A 21,201-nucleotide genomic window follows, 5' to 3' on the forward strand; every position below is an offset into this window, starting at 1 on the left:
GGGAGTAGCCTTGTGATTAAAATAAGCATCTTGATGACCCACATCTACTATAGATTTTCACTTAATCTGAGACTACAGAAGCTGTGTGCCAAGGTTCCCCACTTCCCTCTCTTCTCTATGCTACCACTCTCATATATTTCATTATATACGTGACATCTAATGTTAACATTATTGCTTGTACGCAAGTCCATGTATTTAAATAGGTTAAAAGATGGAATGAGACTATGTATGGAGCATTTTTGCCATTTGGGGAATTATTTCTTTATGTGGATTTAAATCACTCTCTGAAGTCATTTTCTTTTCATCTGAATTGTTTCTTTTTGTCAATTTCTCATAAATGGATTGCTAGCAATCGTGTTGAAATGTCTTTATTTCCCATTCAACTCTGAAGAATAGATTTTTCCAAATATAGAAGCCTTGGTCAACAGTCTCCTCCATAGCTAGAATTATAAGCATGATCTACCAGTATCAGGCCTTTGGTACATTTATTTATTTAACCAGTCCTGGGGCTTGAACTCGGGGCCTGAGCACTACTCATCCTTTTGACCCTCTCCCTCCTACTGTTCCCCTTTTTCCAAATGTTCTTCTTTCTACTCTTATGTATGTTCATTTTTAAGTGTAGATTTTATAGAAGAGAGAAAAACCTGTGAAATTTATCTTTTTGAGGCTGGCTTATTTCTCTTAACATAATGATGTACAATTCTGTTCATTTTCCCTTCAATTACAGGATTTAATTCTTCTGTATTTGCTAAATACCCCATTATGTAAAACACCATACTGTCTTTATCCATTCATCCATCAGTGGATGGAACCTAGTTAGCTTTCCTAAGTTGCCCATTGTGAGTAGTGCAGCAAAAAATGTGAATGTACAGTTCAGTTATCTCTGTTTTATGTTGCCTTTGATTCCTTTGGAATGCATTTACTTTTAATGCTGTGTCTTCACTGAAATAATTTGTGTATTGTTAACTTGCTCTTTAAGAATCATTGAATCCTATGAATTGCCATGTATAATTATAATGAAACACAACTCTAGTCAAACAATACTGTATAACTAGTAGTACATACTTTGTGTTATTGACATAATTCATTACAAAACTGGATTATGACTTCCACTTTGGTGAATTGTTGGTCATATGCCCTAAATGCACATACAAAAGGAAGCAGAATATTGCAGTTAATTGGAAATATATGAACATATTTAAGCAAAATTAATGTATGGACTTTAAACTTGAATTTATTCTTTCATTTCTAAGAAGTGAAGGCACTTCTAAGAAGTGCCTTGTTGTGAAGGGGATTGAACTCAGGGCCTAGCACTCTTGCTTAACATTTTTTTTCCATCTTCAAGGCTGGAACTCTTTCACTTAAGCTTCAGCTCTACTTCCAGTGCTTTGGTGCTTAGTTGGAGATAAGAGTCTCTGGGCTAGCTTTGGACAGAGATCCTTACTCTCCTGAGTAGACAAAATTACAGGTATATGCCACTAGTGCTGAGCTATTCTTTTTTTTTGTCAGTCATGGGACTTGAACCCTGGGCCTAGGCTCTGTCCCTGAGCTTTTCAGCTCAAGGCTAGCACTCTACCACTTGAGGCACAGTGCCACTTCTGGTTTTCTGGTGGTTAATTGGAGATAAGAGTCTCACAGACTTTGGTGACTGGGCTGACTTTGAACCTTGACCCTCAGATCTCCTGAGAAGCTAGGATTGCAGGTATGACTCACCGGCGCCTAGCCAAGAAATTATTCTTAAGTAACAAAATGATTCTTAAGTACCTTATAGAAATTTTCATATGCAGTGTTTTATTAATCAAGAAACATTTGGTGGGAATTAATATGACAGGGATTTCATAAATTCTGTCAAGAAAAATGTAGTATTATATTTGAAGTACCTATTTTTAGAGAATCTTGAATATGAAGGGATTACCTTTATGGTGTTGCTTTTAGCAATTTTGTGAAAAAGCCTTTGAACTCACATTTACATTAAGTACTTCAAGATGAACTGACTCACAATAGACAGTTTAACTGATAATTTGTTTTATCTTAGTGGTTCATTTAACTATACTCATTAGAATTCAGAGGAAAGCTGTCCTAAGAACTCAGCAATTAGTCCTGGGAAGTTGTAGAAACAAAACCAATTTATCCCAGCATGAAAATCACTAAATACCACATTAAGGAACTAAGAGCTCTAATTAAGGGAAAGAGAAAAGGAGCAACTCCCCGACACCTGTGTCAAAAGGACCTGTCGGAATCTCATCTGTAAACTCAACTGTATATACAGTATGGTATGCAGACTTCCTCTTCCAAGACAATTTGAATGCACACCAATTGAGCTAAAGTTCCTCTGTGGCAGTGTCATTTCTTAAATCTCTAATTCAATAGACATTAATAAAAGAAAAAAGAATGTCACAGCCCTGCACTCACACCTTCGCAAATATTGAGTTGAAGGAAATGGCTTATTCTCAGGTATGAGAATTTGTTATGTGTGTAGCCCTCACACAGTGGGTGTATGGGACTCTGCTTTACCTTAAAAACTCGCTGGAATCTTTCTTAGGCTCCACTGTGAACACAAAAGAAGACAGAAGACTTACTATGTGGCTCCTAGGAAGACATTTGTAACCACCCTGCACCCTGCACCCTGCACCCTGCACCCTGCACCCTGTTCTAACAGTGCTCTACTAGCAAGGCCATCCAGTCACATCTGAGGAAAATGCACCTATCCGCTTAGACAAATCTTATTCCTATCTAAATGAATAATAACCTTTCTTTTTTAATGCCTATCTCATAAGTTTCCCATTAGGAGAGGCTATGCTTTTGACCTAACTTATATATTTCTACTGTAAATTCAAATCACACTCTAGAAACAAAGACCTCTCACCTGTAAGAATTTATTCACTGCTACAGAAGTGCGTATCATCATCAAATAAGGGCATATTTAAGAGAGGTACCAATAATAAAATGATTAACGACACCTACACCTTATCTCACCTTACCATAAAACTGATGTCAAATACTCAGTATTTCATTATCCATCTATATGGCAGATGATACTATTTATATATTTAAAAATGTTAAACGTAATTTCATTGTTACTCTAGGTGTTATAGGAGGAGTAACCAGTTCACAACTTAGGTAATGTGTGCATTTCTCTTCTGCACACAGTGTCAACTCTGCTTTCACTTTTCCCTAGTTACCCCTCGTGTCCCTGCTCACAAATGGCATAATTCATTTTCCACATAGCAGAGAGATGTTTGAAAACAAAATAAAATGCCACTGCAATACTCGTGGACAGCACGTAGGGGAGCGTCCTTGGGGCCTGATCACCTACAGGAACATGAGCATGGTAGACTTCTGAGACAGGATCATTTGTAAGTACCAAGCGGTTGTATCCCATGGGGTGTTCATGCTTGGGGCACTGTTGTGAGTCCGTCCAGGTCGCTTGACAAGGCTAGCGTAGAATGTTCCACTGACTGATGCCCTGGCAGACAGCCATCACTGCCAGACATGTGAATGAGGAAGACTTCAGGTGGCCCTTGCTCCTGCTCTTCAAGCCACTGCAACTTAATATGAGGAGGGCAGCAATGAGCTGTTCTCACCATAGCCTGGCTACACAGAAGCTCTGTGAGCAGAACGAATAGTACAGTTGGTTTAGGCCATTTAAGTTTGGGGTTGTGATGCAACAAAAGCAAATTAGAAGTGTCTTGAACTTCCATGGAAGCAGGAAATGTTTCTCTTGTTTCTTTAATTTGTTGTACCAACATAAACCCTTGGTAAGGCTTAAAATATTTAATAAAATGTTCAAATTCTGTTCTCTCTTGTTCAGTCCTCATAATTCTTAAGAATTATTAAACTCCTCTTGCCAGTGAACAAGCAGGCATTGTGCAGGGCCAGGGAAATACCTTAGTGCATTTGACAGATGTGGCTCTGAAAGGGCAGAGTGATTATGTGGCTTTTTTAGAACCCCAAGCCAGTGAGGGCCCTGCTGACTTTCACTCCCTGCACGAGGACAAAGGATCCTGCTTTTCCCCAGAGACTGTCTCAGTGTTCTCCATGTGCTTTTCTTGGTCTTGGATGTAGTGTGTGCATCTGCAACAATTGGTTATAATCTCACATTAAAATATTAGACTGAATCTATATTCTAGGGTCTTTTGTAGAGTTGATTTGGAATATAGATGACAAACAGCAATTGTATATATTTAAGACATGCTGGTTGATATTTTGATATACATAGATGCTATGAAAGAATCACCACAGTCAAATTGGTTAATAGTGCTTAGTATTCTTTTTTTGAAGACCAGTTGATTAAAACATGTAGTTTTATATCTGGGGTTTTTATTCTGTTCCATTGGTCTATCTATGTTTATTTTTATGTTGTATTTTATTAAAGAATTTATTAACATTGATTTTTACATCATATTTCAAATGACACATTTAACAAACAAGTATTCAAGAAGGGAATCTCTATATACAATCTCTAGTACTTAGATTTTAGAACATAATTAAAATTAGCTGAGGGTTTATATGTCATAGATACATATTAATCTATGTAATAAAACATTATGTCTATAGAGTCATAGATTTTTATGTCTATGTAGTTGTGTATATTTCCAATACCATGTCCATAGCATTGGGTACCATGATATCTCGAGTATGTAAGGTTTGTGATGTATTTTCAAATCAGGAAGTTGCCAGCTTTGTGCTTCTTGCTCAAGATTTCTAGGGCTATTCAGATTCTTTATAATTTCATATGATTTAGTTTCTGTATCTTGGGTAAGTCTTAAAAAAACATTGGTATCAATGCTTCTTTGATTGTTTGGGATAACTTAGTTGAGATTTTCTTTGTTGAGTGATTTGGGTCACTGAGCCAGTATCCTCAATTTTTACTGGTATATTCAGGATTTCTTTTTAAGCAAATTGTATGTTTTATCTATTTATTCATTTCTTCTGGATTATCTAATGTGTTACCATATAATTATCCACAATAGTCCTTTTTTATAAGGGACATCCATCGTACAGTCTCCTCTTTCAGTTCTAATTTTATTTGAGTCTTCCTTTCTTTGTCTTAGTTAATCTGGTTCAGGGCTGTTTTTATTCTTTTTTCACAGAACCCCAACTCTTAATTTTTTGATTTTTTTCTATTGTTTGTTCTCTAATTTGTTCACTTTCCTTTTGCTCACTTTGGGTTGATTATTCTTTCTCTAGCCCCTTGAGGTATGAATTTAGGTTGTTTACTAAGGTATTTCTTTTTTCAAGATGATAGATGAAGATACTTCCCACTGTCTTGGAAAAGAGCAGAAGCCTGTGTGGAAAATGTGAGCACAAAACTATTTAGGGATTTGGGGAATATAGGCTATTTGCTGTCTGGGAGAGAAAGAGCAGATTATAACCTAAACAATTTGAATGGTGGGTTTTATTCTTTTGTAATAAGCAGACTATGCTCAACAGTCTGTTACCATTTTCCATGAGACTGAAATTTCTTGTGTCTCTTAGCATTGCTCATTTATTTTGAGGTTCATGTTCAGTAGAAACAGCAGAATCCAGGTGCCAACATTTTTTTAAGCAAATACAGTCCAGATCTGCCAGTGAAAGTGTTTCATGGCCAACTTGAGATAGAAAGCAAGAAAACGGATGAACAGGAGGGGAGTTATCAATGAGAGACTATACAAAATATTTACCAGGTTAGGAGTTGAAGTTGAACTCTTTACTATAATTCTGTCTTATGCCTTACAGTACTCAAACCTGATGAAGTGATCATGGAAAATACACCAATTTTGGATTATTTCTTTTGTTACATGGAAAATATTTTATTTTGCTTCTCTTAAATTAAAAAAAAAATATTGTATTCCCAGGGTTATACACAAAGGGGTTACAGTAACAAATTAAACTTTTAAAATTTTTATTAGCTATACCCTGTTGTGTTTTGAAATATGTATACAGGCCGGGAGTTTGGCCTAGTGGTAGAGTGCTTGCCTAGCATGCACGAAGACCCAGGTTCTATTCCTCGGTACCACATACATAGAAAAAAAGCCAGAAATGGTGCTGAGGCTCAAGTGGTAGAGCTCTAGCCTTGAGGAAAGTCCAAGGACAGTGGTCAGGCCCTGAGATTAAGCCCACGACTGGCAAAAAAAAAATGAAATATGTATACATTGCAGAATTTCCCAGTTAATGAACATATATACTACCATACACACTTATTGTTTTCAGTGGTAAGAAACACTTAAAATTTACTGTGAATGATTTTCAAAAGATAATATGAGGCTACTAATTATAGCTACCAAATTGCACAAAGAAGAAATTATTCCATTTGTTGTACTGAAATTCAGTTTACCTTGTCCATTATTTCCCATCCCTCCCCATTCTCATAGCCCTTTGTAGCTGTCATTATACGCTATGTTTCTCTAAGTCCCAAGATTTTTTTTTGTTTTATAGATTCTATATTTGAGTGAGATTATATGTATAGGTCTTTCTGTGTCTGTCACTTAATAAAATGTTCTCTGGGTTTATCCATATTTTCACAAATGACAGGATTTTTTCTTTGAAAAGGATCAATAGCATTCCACTACATACACACACACACACACACACACACACACACACACACACACTAGAACTCTTTGGCATATTGATTTAGTTGGGAGGATATATTTTTCATTCTGAAATTTTAAGCACTATGGTCATTCTGTCTCTAATTTTTTGAGATTTTATAATGTCCAATTTGTATTTCCCTCAACAGAGTATAAGAGTTCCATTTTCTTCATAAACTTGCCAACATTTATCTTTCATCTTCATTTCATAATCACTATTTTAATAACTGATATTATTTTTGTGGTCTTAATTTTGTTTTCTGTGGGGTTGGGGTGTTTTTGTGTGTTTTGTTTTGTTTTGTTGGCCTGAGACCAGCACTCTATCATCTGAGCCACATCTCCAAGCCCTAATTCTCATTTTCTTCATGAATGTAATGCTGAATAGCTTTCCCACTACTTGTTCATCATTTGTATGTCTTCTCTTAAATATCTACTCAGATCCTTTGCCCTTTTAAAAATTGGGTTGTTAGGCCGGGAGTTTGGCCTAGTGGTAGAGTGCTTGCCTAGCAAGCACAAAGACCCAGGTTCAATTCCTCAGTACCACATACATAGAAAAAAGCTGAAAGTGGTGTTGTGGCTCAAGTGGTAGAGCTCTAGCCTTGAGAAAATCCAAGGACAGTGCTCAGGCCCTGAGCTTAAGCCTTACAACTGACAAAAAAAAGTTGGGTTGTTAGCCAGGTCCTAGTGGCTCACACCAGTAATCCTCATTACTCAGAAGCCTGAGATATGAGGATTACAGTTCAAAACCAACCCAGGCAATAATGTCCATGAGACTCTTCAATTAACTACCAAAAAGCCAGAAGCAGAGCTATGGCTCAAGTGGTAGAGTGTTAGCCTTGAACACAAAAGCTTAGAGATAGCACCCAGACCCTGAGTTAAAGCCCAGGATCAACACTAAACAAACAAATAATAAAATCAGGGTATTCTGGGTTTTTTTGCTATTGAACAAAGAGATAAGTTCCTTATATATTTTGGCTGTTAGCCCCATATCAGGTTTCTGAATTGCACATATTTTCTCTCACTCTGTAGATTGTTTTCACAACTTTTCTCTTGTTTCCCTTGTTGCATAAAAGTTCTTTTTTTTTATTTTGCTGCAATCCCAACTGTCTATTTTTGCTTTTTGTTACTTTTTGGGGGGGGGATTTTTTTATATTTTTATTGTAATTAATAAAAGGGTTACATGATATTTGCCAAATAGAAGGTGCATTAATTCACATATATTGATACCCTTTCACATGTCTTGGTCCCCATTACCCTCCCCTCCACCCCCCCATCTTGGTTTTCCCCCCTTCCCTATCAAATTTCAAATAACCAAATACAAATAAACCCAATATATCAGATAACAAAGTGAGATACTGTAACAATATGAGATAACCAAGGGACAGCAAAAGAAATGAGAGATAACATAGTACATTAAGACAACAATCATTCATTATATGGCTTTTGTTTCAATATCCTGGAAGTCTTTTCAATTAGCTTCATACTATATGGCCTTATGTATCAAGATTTTGCTCTTTTGCAGATCTCTGCTAGTAGAGCCCAAGGTTTCTACTGATTATGACAAATGAGGGAAACCATTGAGCCTAAGTTCCTTTGAGTCTGGCTTACTTCACTTAATATGATTTTTTTCTAAGACTTTCCATTTCCTAACAAATGGGATGATGTCATTTTTTCTGACAGCAGCATAGAATTCCATTGTGTACAAATACCACAACTTGTTGATCCACTCATCAACTGAGGGACATCTAGGTTGGTTCCATATTTTTGCTATGGTGAATAATGCTGCAATGAACATTGTTGTGGTAGTGGATTTAGTATGCCCTAGTTTCTGGTTGGTTGGGTAAATGCCAATAAAAGAAATGCAAATCAAAACAACGCTAAGATTCCACCTCACTCCAGTTAGAATGGCCAGGATCAGGAAAACGAATAACAACAGATGCTGGAGGGGATGTGGCCAGGAGGAATCATTACTACACTGTTGGTGGGAGTGCAAACTCGTTCAACCACTATGGAAAGCAGTATGGCAGTGCCTCAAAAGAGGGGGGGGGATATTTTAAACAAAAAAGAAGGAAAAAAGAAATCATTGTCCAAATAAATATCATGGAGTTTTCTTAAATTTTCTTCTAATAATAATATCCAGTCTTATATTTAAGTGTTTAATGAATTTTGACTTAATATTTATGTATATTAGGTAGTAGTCTCATATTCTTTATCTGCCTGCAAATATGGAAATATGTAGCCCAAAGCCTTTATTGGAGGTCTTTTTTATTATATATTCTCAGCACTCTTGTCAAAATTCAATGGGCCACAAATACATGGAGTTTATTTCTGAGCTGTCTGTTCTTTTCCATGGTCTTTAGATTTGCTTTCATACCAGTACTATCTCTTTTGATTAATGTGGCCTTGTAAAATACTTTGAAATTAGGTTCATCTTCCTCAAGATTGCTTTGTCTATAAAAGATCTTTGTGTTGCCATAAAACCTTTAGGATTATGTTTTCTATTTTTATGAGAAATCTTCACTGGAGTGTTTTTTTAAAAATATAAATTGTTTACAATGTGTAAGTCTTTTATTTTAACAGTATCAGTTCTTTCAGTTCATGAACATGGGCTATCTTTCCACTTAGTTCTATCTTCTTCTAGATCTTTCATTGATGGGTTATCATTTTCATTTGCACAGGAATTTCATCTCCTTGATTAAATTTATTCATAAGTATTCTCATAACAACTGGTGACAATTCTGAGACTAAAACTAGTGGTAAGTAAAAACTATGTAATTTTAGGATCTCTCTTTAAGAGAATAAAGTACCAAGCTGGATGTTAGTGGCTCACACCTGTAATCCTACCTACTCAATAGACTGAGATAGTTTGAAGCAAAATTGGGAAGAAAGATGTATGAAACTACATTTCCAAAATAACCAGCAAAAAACTAAGCTGGAGGTGTGGTTCAAAGATATAGTGCCAGCTGAACAAGCAAGCTGAATAAGCATGAGGCACTGGGTTCAACCCCATGCTAAAAGTGAATGTGTGTGTGTGTGTGTGTGTGTGTGTGTGAGAGAGAGAGAGAGAGAGAGAGAGAGAGAGAGAGAGAGAGAGAGAAAGAAAGAAAGAGAAAGAGAAAGACTTTCTGTTACAGTTGCTATTGTAAATATGATTGTTTCCTTATTTTCTTCTTTGATGATTGTTTGTTTATATATAAAAATGTTACTTACATTTTATATTCATGCTGTATTCTCTAGCTCTAATGAATCTGTTTATTAGTTCTAATGCTTTTTTGGTTTGTTTTTGTTTTTTGTGCTTTTTTGCCAGTCCTGGGCTTGGGCTCAGGGCACTGTCCTTGGGTTTTCTCAAGGCTAGAGCTCTATCACTTGAGCTACAGCACTATTTCTGGCTTTTTTCTGTGTGTGTGGTACTGAGGAATCGAACCTGGGTCTTTGTGCATGCTAGGCAAGCACTCTACCACTAGGCTAAACACTTAGCCTCTAATGGTTTTTGATAGGTCTTTACAGTTTTTTCTACAAAATATGATTTTATTTGAAATAGGGACAATGTAACTTCTTCCTTTCCAGCTTTCCAATTGGATTTTTAAAGTTATTGCTGGATTAGTTCTGCAGGACTGAGCTGGGTCCTGGGGTCCATGAATGTGAATCTGAGTCTGAGTCTGTGTGGGGTTTGGCCTGAAGCTCAGGTCTACAGGAGGTGATGTTGCACAAGGGTGTGTCTTCAGTGGCTAGCCTGGTTCTTAGAAAGTTTTGGCATCGGGATTGACTGAGATGGATCTGGAGCCCAAGTCCATGAAAACTAGCCTTATCTTGGAACAGCCCTGGAGAACCTGTCTGAAGTTGTAAGCCTGTGCTCCTGTTCTGCAGAAGTACCCCGTGAATCTTAGTCTCTGGAGTCTAGCCTTACCTGACACTGAGATGTACAGTGCAAGCATGAACCCAAGGCCTGCTGGAACAAAGCTGGATCCTCAGACTCCCAGAGTCTGCACTGAGTTCCAGGGGTCAGGCAGGGAATGGGAGCAGCCTGGCGCTTGGCAGGACTGGAGCCTGTATCTGCAGGAACTGGCTGGCCTGGTGCCTGAAAGTGGAGGTGCAGATCTGGCACTAAGGCAACGGCAAACTCTGGGACTTCGTGGTTTGACCTGTGTTCAGATTGGCCCGAAATCTGGAGCAGACCTGTAGCCTGCATCAAGAAAGACTGAACTATGTGGAGGGAAATTTTTAATAACTCACGGCTCATAAATTGCAAACATCATTTCCAGACAGACAACACTGTCCTTTCTCTTTTCAACTACTCAACACTTCCCCCCTCCTCACAGACAGTCTTCCCTTGGCAGTAAATGAAGGCCACACGCACCAGATTTCAGCAGATGCTGTAGCAATGACCAGTCCACAGGAAGCCTGGCTACACTGAGTTTCCCAGGCTAGTGCTTCCTGAGCAATTAAATCTGAATTACTGCATGTGGAAGCTTTCACTTGAGGTACCCATCCTGGCCACCCTCACATGATGCTCTGTAATTTAAATCAGACCACCTAAATGGAATAGAAATGTTTCCAACGGTCATCAACATAATTGAAAATATCAAGCCAAAATTGAACGGCCTGAAAGATAGTCACTGTTTATATTATCTGCTTCCTTGTGGTGTTATATTTGCACAAATAAAAGGAGTGGAAAAAGGAACAGGAGGCCAGAATGAACATCTGGAAAATGTATGACAAATCTATAGTCCATTTGCCTTCCCATTTCAGACCAATTCTTTTTATCAACCTATCCCACTCCTATAGTGCTGTGCAGGACATAGAAGCCAGACATTATCTTGCTTTGCAACATTAACTCATGGGGTGAGATTGCAGGAAGCTATAGAAGATTCACAAAGGAAAGCCAGTGTGATTATATATATATATATATATATATATATATATGTATGTATACATATATATATATAAAATCGGAATGAGTATTTTAATGTCACTGGAAATAAAAGCCCTTCTTTCTCCTTTTCCTACCTCTGATCATCAAGGAATACGTACAAATGCTGTGGTAATTATAGCTTACATTCCATCATTTCTTGATACTCTGGAGTATATAGAGAATGAAGAGATACTGTTTTACCTTGAAAGACTGAAATGGAAAAACCTCCTGTTTGCGGAATCTCTCTGGAGTGGAGTGATTTGTGTGATTGCAATCACAGAGTCAGCTAAAATAGCATATGAATTCTCCAATGTCTTCCTTCTGTCAAAAGGAGCACTTCCACGAAACTACCTTTATAGCCCAAAGTAACTGTCTGCTCTCCAAAAAGAGCTCTAAATGGCTATTAGGCAACCAGTAACTCTGCCTAAATTTAGAGCAATTAGAACTGTTTTCAAGGTTTTGAAAGATTGTCCTAACCGCCTCTTTCCTTTACCAGGATTCAATGAAATCAAGAAAATAAGCAGCTTGGAGATGAGTATGACTGCAATGCATGGTCGAGGTCTCCTTAGAGACACAAAGGAGTCAGGACTGTTTTCAAAAGCGGAGCGTGTCTGCACCTTCAGAGCAAGTTTTGAATGCCTAATCATTATAATTAACTGGGGAGAATGGGAGGCCATAATCACAGGACATCTTCCGCCATTAAGAAAATGTCAGGTATGGAGCTGAAATTAAACTTATTCGTCTGGATGAGGCTGATCATCATTATGTGTCCATGCAAGGCCCGTCATTTTTTCAACACTGTTTCTGCTTCCTTTCTGATTCTGGTTTCCGTCCTCTGTGCCCCAGGGAGACCTTCTCCGACGTGCTGCTGTGTGTCCTTCGGTGTGACTGGGTCCTTCTGAATATGCATTGTGTGTGTGCATGTGTGTGCTCACTGATCAAGTGACCTTGTGGTATAAATATTGTTTCTTATGCTTGCCCCCCTTTCCTCTAGGCACACTGAGTGCATTGCTTCTGGCTGCTCTGTAATCGTCCATGCTGTGCAGCTGCCATTTTGTCTCTGGCATTCCTTAGTATATACACTTAGGAGGCCGCATGTCCCTGCCTCTCTGGCAAACAGTGCTGTTGCTTGTTGTATACCTCATATAGCCTCTGTGAATCTTTAACATAGCCCCATGGACATTATCTTACCAAACATTTTTTTTTTCTAGCGGTACTGGGAATTAAGTTCAAGGCTTTACATTTGCAAGCTAGATGCTTGCAAATGAGCCAGACCTCCAGCCCTCTTTTGCCTTGATTCTTTTGGAAGTAGGGTATCATCTTGTACCCAGGCCAACCTGGACTGTGATCCTCCTACTTGTGCTTCACCATGTCGTTAGGGAAGATAGGCATGTGTCACAGTACCCAGTCTTTGGGCTTCTCCTGTGGCTAGGCATCAAGCTCATATATGCCACCATTGAGTGCAGTAGCACAAGTGTACAATCCCAGCTACTTGGGAGGTGGAGCCAGGAATATTGCCAGCCTGTCAAATCGTTAATGGGATCCTGTCTCAAAACCAAGCTGGGAGCCAGGCATGGTGGCTCATACCTGTAATCCTAGCTACTCAGGAGGCTGAGATCTGAGGATCTCGTTTCAAAGCCAGCCTGGGCACTAAGGATCATGAGACTCTTATCTCCAATTAATCACTAGGAAACTGGAAGTGGAGCTGTGGCTCAAGAGATAAGGCAGTAGCCTTAGCCGAAGAGCTCTGGGACAGTGTCCAGGCCCAGAGTTCAAGCCCCATGATTGAGAAAAAAAAAAAAAAACTAAACTAAAACAAGCTGGGTGTGTGGCTATAAATTCCAGCTTGGAATCAACAAGTAGAAGAGGCACTGTCCATGTCTCACCAAGGTGAAAACACAAAACTCAATCTCAAAAGCACTAAATGCAAAAAAGAGCTTGGGATATGACTTAAGCAATAGAGCACTTGTATAGCAATTGTAAGGCCCAGAGTTCAAAACCAGTATTGATTAAAACAAACAAACAAACACAAACATAAAGGAACCACTGGCTGGGTGCCAGTGGCTCACACCTGTAATCCTAGCTGCTCAGGAGGCTGAGATCTGAGAGTGGCTGTTCAAAGCCAGCCCAGGCACGAAAGTCTACAAGACTCTTATCTCTAACCACTGGAAAGTCAAAAGTAGCACTTTGGATCAATGTGGTAGAGTGCTAGCCTTGAGCTAAAGAGATCAGGGAGAGTGCCCAGGCCCAGAGTTCAAGCCCCACAACCGACCAAAAAAAAAAAAAACTACTAAGGAAATACATAAAATGAAGACATAAAATTTACACATATGATAATTTGATTAAATAATGTATAAATGTTTGGCAAGCCACAGGTCCTGTCTGGTGGGTGAATACAAAATACAAGTGTCTGTAAAGTATTTTGACCACATTCCCCCTCCTCCCCCTCCTGTCAGTATGCTGTCACCTAACAGGATCTGTTTCACATTCCTATCATTCACTTTTTAAGATACACTTGAGTTGTTTAAAGAAGTTTCACTGTAGAAGGGAGGAACTGAAAAAGAAAGGAAGGGAGGAAGAGAAAGAAGGAAGTGGAGAGGGAAAGAGGGAGGGAGGGAAAGGAAGGAAAGGAAAGGAAAGAAGGAAGGAAGGAAAGAAGGAAGGAAGGAAAGAAGGAAGGAAGGAAGGAAGGAAGGAAGGAAGGAAGGAAGGAAGGAAGGAAGGAAGGAAGGAAGGATCCAGCTCAAAAAGATCTAGACACATTCAGCAAATACTTCAACTGAGCAGCTCTTCTTAAACTTATAAACTGGAGTTCCATATAGGGTTTGGTTTTTAAAAAGAGTACTTTGCTTGTTGAAAAAAATTGAATAGATTTTTTTGGACCCAAAGCCACTGCTGTGTTTTAAAATTCACCCATTACAGAACCTGGCTCTTAATGTGACATGACTTTCCAAGGCACAGGGGAGTGAAGGGAAGTTAGCAGCTGTATGGAATGAAGTCTAACAAAACAAGCCAGGCCCGGGTTGAAAAGCAGCAGTGGAGACCTTTCTTGAGTGACCTTTTAAAGTCACAGAAAGGATTCTATTCTTTCCTAGAGGGTGTATGTGGATTTTCTGCTGTCTTCTCTAAGGAGGTGACCATTTCTCAGAGTCTTACACTTCCAAATCATCGGGCCTCAGTAAGTGCCAGCCACTGGGCCAACACATACCTGCACTGTCCTGTTTTCTTCTCCAAATGCAAATCTTTCCTTTGTGAATTACAAGCTAAGGCCTTTTGGTGCTGGAGGATTTTTTTTCAATAGAAGAAATTGCAAACTGTACATACTTCACTTGTTCTCATATTTAAGGTAGCTAAACAGAGGAAGCTAGTTTTAGAAAAGAAGTCGGGGTTTATGAGGTTTTTGCTACTAGCTTTTAAATTTTCCTAAGGACTCATTTGGGAAGCATCTTTGCTGGTTTTCCTTTGGATGTTATTTCCTAGAGATAACATGTAAATGGAAGTTCTTAGTATGTGTATTGGTTCCCCTACAGGGTGTGTTATTTGTTCCATATATATTTTCTTACTTTTGCAGGTCCTGGGGCATTGAATTTAGGGCCTGGGCTCTGTCCCTGAGAGCTTGTCTGTGCTCTCTAGCACTCTACCACTTGAGACACAGCGCTACTTCTGGCTTTTCTACTTATGTGGTAGTGAGGAGTGGAACCCAGGGCTTCATGCATGGTAGGCAGGCACTCTACCATTAGGCCACATTCCCAGCCCAAGAAGCTCCATGTATTTTAAAGATGAGTGACTCATATCAGGAGGATGTGGCTGGGTGAGAAGCTGAGCATGCTGGAGCTTAGTGCTCTTCCCATGCAGCTAAGTCACCATGTGGTGTGCTATACAGTACACTATTCTGCTACGGCTTACCTGTGGGGTTTTTATAATGTAGCCCAGACTGAGCTTAAGCTCACCAGCCTCCAGCCTTTGATGAGTGCTGTGGCTACAGGTGTGCCCCACCAAGCCCATCATTGCCTGAATTCTTTAAGAAACTAGACAAGTAATATGTGGGATCTAGATCTAAATCAAACACCAGGAAGCAGGTACTTGAAAGGGATGGGGTGGGGGGGTCAAGAGGAAAGAGGTAGATGAATGAAGAGGGGAAGTATACAGTCAAGAATTCAATGGCTATCCCAGAGAATTAAGAAGAGTGAGAGAAAGGGTGGGTAGGAAAGGAGTGGATGAGAAGGTTGGAGGAGTGACATTGATCAAGATGCACTGTATTCATACACTGCTTTGGTCAATGGAAACTCTTTTGTGCAACTACTTAAACATAATAAAAAGTAAAAATAAAAACCAAATTTTAACAACAGTATAGAACATGTTAGCAAAAGGCAAACTATCTGGTAGGTAACAAAGGGCTGGGAAAGGACAAGGACATGGAAGAATTGAATATGCTCAAAGTTCATTAAATGCATACAGAAAAATATCATGGTAAAACTCCTGTGCACAATTGATGTATGCTAACTTTCAAAATCTAAAAAAACAACTGTTTTTTTGTAGTTTAGAGGCAGTGAGAAGGGCATTCTCTCTAGACCCCTATGTCATCCTTTTTACTTGTCAAAATGATACTATTGGATTTTTTTTACATTCTTTTTTATTGTAATGTATAATGGGGTTACAGTTATATTCGCCAGGTAGTAGGTGCATTATTTCTCACACATTGATATTCCTTGTCATGTTTTTGCCGCATTTCCCTCCCTTTACCCCCTCCCAATCATCTTGGTTTCCCCCTTCCCTTTCCTATTTCAAATAAATAAATGTATATACAATATGCAAGGCAACAAGGTCAGATACAATAACAATATGGGATTAACCAAAGGGCAACAAAGGAGAAGAGTACATTAAGAACAACAATCACACATGATAAAGCTCTTGTTTCCATATCCTGGAGATCCTTTCATTTAGCCTCAACCATATATATATATATATATATATATATATATATGACCTTATGTATCTAGATTTTACACTATTGTAATCCTCTGCTATGAGAGTCCTAGGTGTGTACTAATTATTACAAATGAAGAAAACCATTGAGCCTATGTTCCTTTGAGTCTGGCTTACTTCGCTTAATTGGATTTTTTTTCAACAAGATGTATTTATACACAGTGGAATTCTATGCTGCCATCAGAAAGAATGACATTGCCCTATTTGTAAGGAAATGGAAAGACTTGGATACTGTTGGCTTTATCTTTCAATGAAATTTGTCATCATCATGCATACTCTTTAAAATTTCTTTCCCAAAGAATAGCTCAATAGTGACAAAAAAAGGATGAAAAATGAAGCAATTCTCAAAACTTAAGAAAATATCAGGAAACGTTAAATGGTTAATTTCTCATCAAGTGGAGCAGGCATCTCATTTTTGGCAGCCAGTGACTATGAATTAGACACTTCTCTTAAGTTGAAGATCTGATCTTCACAGTGTTCTCTGAACCAGGAAAAAAAAAAGCAAATTTGACCAGATTGCATGAAGGATGCAACATATTGGGGGAAAGGCTCTGGGGAATCGCTGCTAGAAATGCCTGAAAACACACAGTGAACAAGCCACGCTGGGATAGCTGGTGTGCCCAGCCTGCTCATTTTGAGGATAAAGGAGTGGATTGTTAAGCAAGCATTGAGAATATTTCTAAACAAATAAACACCTCACCAAATGCACCATTGCTAAGAATATATACCTCTCATCAAAGAGGAAATAAGTATTCACACAAGAGGAACCGGTACTAGAAGGAGACAGGGCCCAGAAGAAATGAAACCTGCAATCCTGACTTCAAATTAGAGCCATGACTCATAATGAGCCATTGGGGCTGAATTCCTGGAGACACTGTAGATGGAGAGAAGAGGCCTTGGAATGGCAGAGAAAGCAGAGATCTGGACAAAAGGCTGTTCAGAGTGTTAGGATCCAAAAAGCCACAAGAGGGCAGTAAAAGTCAGCACCACAGCTGTGCATCACAGCCGCTTTCAAATAAAATGAAAACCTGTCATTTAAACCAGGCTTTGACAAGGTGGGGAAGGAAGAATCAGTGGAATATTTCTTTCTTTTCATATATTTTTTATTGTAATTAATAGAAGGGTTACATTATATTCATCAGATAGAAGGTACATTACTTCACAAATACCGATACCCTTTCACATGTCCTGTTTCCCATTTCCCTCCACACTCCCCCCTCACAACTTGATTTCCCCCCTTCCCTCTCCTATTTCAAACAACCAATTAAGCATATATAAAATATATCAGATAACAAAGTGAAATATTGTAACAATATGAGATAACTGAGGGACAGCAAAAGAGATGAGAGATAACATAGTACATCAAGGACAATAATCACTCCCTATATGGCTTTTGTTTCTATATCCTGGAGGTCCTTTCATTTAGCGTCATTCTATATGGCCTTATGCATCTAGATTTTGTTCTATTGTGAATCTCTGCTAGGAGAGCCCAAGGTTTCTACTGATTATGACAAATGAGGAGACTATTGGGCCGATGTTCCTTTGAGTCTGGCTTACTTCACTTAATATGATTTTTTCTGAGTCTTTCCATTTCCTTACAAATGGGGCGATGTCATTCTTTCTGACAGCAGCATAGTATTCCATTGTATATAAATAATCAGTGGAATATTTCTTAAACAAATCATGAAATTCAATATGAAGATGATGTTTGCACACAGTAAAATAATATCTGCAAAGGTGTACATTAAAGCTGAAATAAAATATTTAGTGGTTAAAACAAAATAATAAAAATAAGAGAAGGAAAAATGATCAAATATAGTGACATGACAAATTCAATCAAATCTGCATACTTTTATAAACAGAAAAAAGGGAAGCACTGATCAAGATATATTGTCTTCATAAACTGTTTTGTACAACTATTTAAAGATAATACTGGGAGGGAGATTATGGTTATTCTTTATATTGTTACTATATCTGACTTTGTTACCTGGTATATTATGTATAGGTTTATTTGCTTATTTGAAATAGGAAAGGGGAGGAGGAAAACATCATGAGAAGGGGTATCAATGTGTGAGAAGTAATGCACCTACTCCCTAACGAATGTAACTGTAACCCTCTATACATTATCCTGACCAAAAAATAATGGGAGGGAGAAAAAGAAAAAAATTGCAGAAACTTGAGGTTTATTCAGCTTTAGTTTATATCATTTGGTTGTGGGAGTTATTATACAAGGCTAGCATATATCTATTTAAATTTCTTACCAAAGCCTGAAATTTAAGAAAGGAAATCCTTGTACCTGAATGAAGGTGATCTCTTCAGACTTTTATTTTTTCTTATCTTTCTGAAAACAACCACAGCAACAACAACAACCCCATCTAATTAACTTAGGCCTGACTCCAACCATTCTTCCTTCCTGGCCCCAGTGGAAATGCAAAACGTCTGTCTATTCCTGTTCAGGCAGACTGACAAGGCCATGTTTGATTTTATTATTTTAATAAAGGCATCTTTTTTTCTTTTTCAATAGAAAAATGCATAATTGACTAAAGCATGTGCAGAGCACACCCACGCCTGGGGAGTCCGAACTGTTTACTTCCTGAGACAGCTACCTAATCTGCAAGCACAGCATCTAACTAGAAACCAAGCATAACTGCCATCTGAAATTCCCAAATGACAAGTGCTGTTCTCTCCTGGTATTCCTTCTAGGAGCGACTGTGCCCCTGAACTCTCCAGGCCTAGAAACTCTGCTTTATTTTTACTTAAAGTCGTCGTTACTCAGCTCTGGACTCAAATCCAGGATGAACAAAAGGAGTGTGGTGAGCTTTCACCCGGAAGCTTTCACATGAGACTGCTGAGAGAGGCTGAACATGTTAAGGCTTTTTCTTTTCTTCCGGTAATGGTATTCTGTTATATTCTGGTATTTTTTTCTGGTAATGATGTTCTGATTATTTTCTAAACTCTTCTTGAAATTCATGATCTGAGAATAAACATAATGTGAAAGAAAGTGTTTATCATATAATGTTAGCTTTCAAAGCTGATAAATAGATACATTTTAAAAAATACAAGCCATTTTCTTCCTATGTTGGAATAAGTGCTTGTGTGTTTTTATGCACACTTTTATATATATATCAAAAGATTTCTGTGCTATGTGTGCTAAATACTAGGCACAAAACACATGGGGAAAAAGAGCAAAAACATAACAGTAAAACAAAACCACACGTCAGTGATTCATGCTGACCATCGTAACTACCAGGAGGTCAAGCGTGGAAACATCACAGTTGGAGGCCACCTGAGCATAAAAGTCTCTGAAATCTCTTCTCAACCAAGAGCTGGGTGCAGTGGCACATGCCTTTTTTCCCTGTCTACTGTACATGTCATGTACATGTCAGCAAGAAGAAAGATTCTGTCTCTGCATAGGACAGGGCTGAAGGTGTGACAGTGGCAAGAGCTCATGTCTAGTAAATGCAAGGCACCAAGTTCAAAACTCAGTTTTTTATTTATATATATATATATATATGAGGCCTCTTTTTACAGAGCTTGCTTTCTAGAATAATTTATGAAACCGTCATATACCTACAATATTAAAATCTCATTTTAATTGATTTTATACATATGTATATAAACATGTATGTGTATGTAAATACATGAATAGTAATATATAATAAATATATCATTTATATATGTATGTTATAAATGCATGCATGTTTATGTGTTTATGTTAATATGTGTATATATGTCATATATTTTCAAGGAAAATATAAAGCTATAATTTTAACCAATAAATATTTTAGTATGTAGGTGCTCCATAACTTTTTATTCAACTCTATAATTATAAAAGTTAATTTTCATTGCTGTTTGGTATTATTGAAGGACTCACTCTTGTGGGAACTTTGTATACCGACACATAATAAATTGGCACATTTATTTAATTACACCCATAAGATAAACCTCACATTCCAGTGTTTTGAATCCTGACTCATTAGACATGTTTCTACCTTGGTGTGCAGAACTACTGCCTTTACATTTCTGTGTATGAATATTTCATTTGTAAAAGCATTTGATGGTTATTTCAAACTGCAAGGTGATAAATATTCCTATGTGTGCTTGTACAGTGATGTGAATATTCATTCCTTCATTTAATTAGACTTTAAAATTGAAATACATGCTTGGCATAAGAACTCTAAGGAGAGGTCTCCTGACTGAAAGGTGCAGGCTGTGTCCCCAGCTTGGTGGGGGTAAATCCGAGCTACCTTATCTCTGGTAAAGTCACTCCACAGACCCTGTGGGCAGAGAGTGTACACACTCTCTTCTTTGCAACTGTGCTCTGACTTGTGGTTTCCTTTGTGACAGTACTGGGGCTTAAACTCAGAGGCTGATCATGGTTCTTTTTGCTTTTTTGCTAAAAGTTGGGACTCTACCACTTGAGCCACAGCCCCACTTTCAGCTATTTGTGGGCTAACTGGAAATAAAAGTCACCACAATTCTCAGCTCTCAGCCTCCTGAGTGACTAGGATTATGGATATGAGCCTAGTTTGTAAGAGGTTTCTTGAAATTTTCTAACTCTTTTTTCAAAAAGTTTTTTCCCAATATTATTCTCACTAATTATTCTGGTACATGTGTTGTGTGTGTGTGTGTGTATGTGTGTGTGTGTGTGTGTGTGTGTGTGTGAGAGAGAGAGAGAGAGAGAGAGAGAGAGAGAGAGAGAGAGAGAGAGAGAGAGAGTAAATGCAGTGT

The 21,201-nt window shown here is 38.2% G+C and overlaps 1 long non-coding RNA gene across 2 annotated transcripts in view; it reads left to right on the forward strand.

The window, feature by feature from the left end:
• Positions 1-19,435, forward strand: part of LOC150054500 (uncharacterized) — a 230,994-nt gene extending 211,559 nt beyond the window's left edge. For both annotated transcript variants that reach the window (XR_016537547.1, XR_016537546.1), the window contains 2 exons: positions 11,981-12,198; positions 18,995-19,435. This is a non-coding gene — a long non-coding RNA (uncharacterized LOC150054500). The remainder of the gene's footprint in view (positions 1-11,980; positions 12,199-18,994) is intronic.
• Positions 19,436-21,201: the final 1,766 nt, after the last annotated feature.

The sequence above is a fragment of the Megascapheus bottae genome, chromosome 14 (assembly GCF_031878675.1).
Source record: "Megascapheus bottae isolate mThoBot1 chromosome 14, mThoBot2.hap1, whole genome shotgun sequence".
In the NCBI taxonomy this organism is placed as follows: Eukaryota; Metazoa; Chordata; class Mammalia; order Rodentia; family Geomyidae; genus Megascapheus; species Megascapheus bottae.